A 2,910-nucleotide genomic window follows, 5' to 3' on the forward strand; every position below is an offset into this window, starting at 1 on the left:
TAAGATCCCATTCAAGGGGCCTTCCTCTCCCTCTTCTTCATCACCTCCCTCCTCTGCTTTCTCTCCCCCCTCTTCCTCCTTTCCTTCTTCTCCAAGCAGCACATTCATTTTAGAGCCTGGCCACATGCCTCTCACAAATTTCTGGAGCCTTACAGCCTTGTGTGTGTCATCTGAAAACAGAAGGTGCCTTTTAGGTTGTAAGTGGGACTAGCAATGAAACATATAGCAGTGCAACTGGCTCTTGGAGATTGCGGAAACTGAAAGTTCAACTCCAATTAAGAGTGGGCAGCTTCTTCATAACAGGCAGTCACAGGTCTTTGGGTTTTGTAAAGAAGCCATAATTCTGGATTTCTACATATATTTTTCTGATCATTTAACTTCTTGCCAAGTTGTGTTTGTTTTTGTAACAGACCAAACAAAATGCAGGTGTGTAGCAGTTTTAGATTGGGTCCATATTTGTAACTTACATCTGTCAGTTTCTAGCCTTCAGGCTGTGGGCTCCAGAACTCTTGAAATTAAAACTCCCTAGCTGAGGAGGGTGTTCTGTGAGTTGTGACTCCTATTCTGCTTCTTTCCTTTATAGGAAAACCAAAGATGCTTGCAATTTCCCACCCTAAACCTCAAACAGTGGGGACCTGATTCCTGGTAGACTCAGTTTCTCAAAGCTGAACACACATCAACATTTCCTAGGGGACTTGTTATAATACTGATTGCCATGTTTCCCTCCCTCAACTTCGTGAAAGTTCTTATGCAGAAGGTCTGAGGCAGGACCTAGAACTCTCACTTTTTACAGTCAGGGAATCTAAGGTGGATGGTTCTGGAGACCCTCTGAGAACCAAAGCCGAGTAGCCCTGAGAGTGAACTCTTTTTTTATGTTTTCTCTCTCCTTCCAACTGGCACCTGATCTTTAGCTTCCTTATTCCCAAGTCACTTCAGACATCATCAATGTCAGACCCAGCCAGGAAATAATGATTGCTCATTTTTAGTGTGTTATATTTCTCTAACTACATAACTAGGTTAATTTTGAGTTCTTTGAACTCTCTGAAGAAAACAATGTCACTCCAATTTTATTCCACATGAAACAATGGAAGCTCAGAGAAGTGAAGCAAGTTTACCAAAGTCACAAAGGAGGTGAGTGACAGAAACAGAATCCAAATGTTGAAAATCTTTGACCAGAAGTTGAGGATATATGGATATGAAGAAGTATGGTGCCCAGAATACAGCTGGAATATGGCTATCCTGGGTGAGTAGAGAAAGAAGCTCCCTCTGTATCATTTGCCATGTCAGTGATACCCTTGGGTTGGTGTAAACTTTGTAGTAAGAGCACAGACTTTGTAGCCAGTCAAATACAAGCTTAGTAAAGCTGGACCATTAAAAAAATAGGAATGGGGTCTCCTACCTGATAGAATTAAGACACCTGTGTTCCTTCAGTCAGGTCTCCAAGTTTTGAGGTTTTCTTGTTTTAGGGCCAGCAGTGCTCAGTGTTCACTTCTGACTTAGAGTTAGGGCTCATACTTGCTGGTGCTTAGATTACTACATAGTGTTGGGAATAAAACTTAGGGCTTTTTCGGGCAAAACTTGTGCTGGACCCACTGAAGTATCTCTTTGGCCTTCCATCTGGTCTGTAATTCCTTCCATAGAAAAGTATAATACAATAGTTACCCATGATTATCAAAGCTCCCAGAAAGACTTGATAGAAATAAAAACACTTCATATATACATTTTTTGGTGGAGTTAGCAATGGATGCAATATCATTGATGTTTCAGGTGTACTAACAAGTATGCAGCCTAAGCCTAAAAACTGAGACTCCTAGGTTTTCAATTTGAGTTTACAGTTATGAAGATTTGATTAAAGGTAGAAAGGTTAAAATTGAACTAGCTGAAGAAAGACCAAGAACATATGAAGAAGGTTAAAATAAACAAACAAACAAACAAAAAAATAAGGAAGCATCTTTGTGAGTAAATTCCAGAGGGATGTTCAAATCCATGCTTTGTAATCATCTGGGCAAGACAAAACAGAAAAATGATCTTTATAACATCTTAACTTTTATTTTGTGCCTACTTCCAACCCCCTGAAAACTTCAGTATACTTCAATTAGCCCAGGCATGAAGAGGACATAGAATTTTCTAAAGAGACAGAGCTTTCTGAGGAGATGAAAACAATTCTGAGGAGACAGAGACATTTGTCAGCAAACAAGAGACCTTTGTGAGGAGACAGAGACATTTGAGGAGAGACCTCTCTGGGGAGAGGAGACAGACATTTTTGAGGAGACAGAGACCTTTATGAGGAGATAAACATTTCTGAGGAGTAAAAGATGTTTCTGAAGAGAATCTACCTGTGGTTTTCTAATTCTGAATTTAAGAATTGTTAATAGCAAAATCCTACCATCACAATGGTTTTTACATTAAGGACAACTGCTGCTAGGTACTTTGTCTTTATAATTTATTTAAAAGGGGGCGGGGGAGGCTCAAATTCATCATGTGTTTTCTCCGGCCTGATGGGAACTTTAAAAAGGCTCAACACTCCCCTCTAGTGTCCTAAAGGGGCAGGCATAGGATTAGTGTATGTTCAGATTAAGCTAATGGAAAGTAGAAAAAAGTAAAAGAGGAAAAATGGTCCTGTATCTGCGAAAGTTTCATGAATTAATAAATATTCAAGTTTTCTAAGAAAAATAAAAATATTACCCTGATGAAAAGGTCTGACACGGAGCTTCTCATAGAACATAATGTGGATATCTCTTGTGCTACTCCCCTCACATACTTTCTCTCAGGTCCCTTGGTAAAATTAGAAGACCTCAGAGCACCATGCAGTCCAGCCCCATGAGACACTCAGAGAGTTTAGGCAAGGCTCAAATACTCAAGACTCTGTAAATTTAGGGTGCAATAAAATCTCATGTGCCAAATTTTCAA

Source organism: Suncus etruscus, chromosome 11, assembly GCF_024139225.1.
Source record: "Suncus etruscus isolate mSunEtr1 chromosome 11, mSunEtr1.pri.cur, whole genome shotgun sequence".
Classification (NCBI taxonomy): domain Eukaryota; kingdom Metazoa; phylum Chordata; class Mammalia; order Eulipotyphla; family Soricidae; genus Suncus; species Suncus etruscus.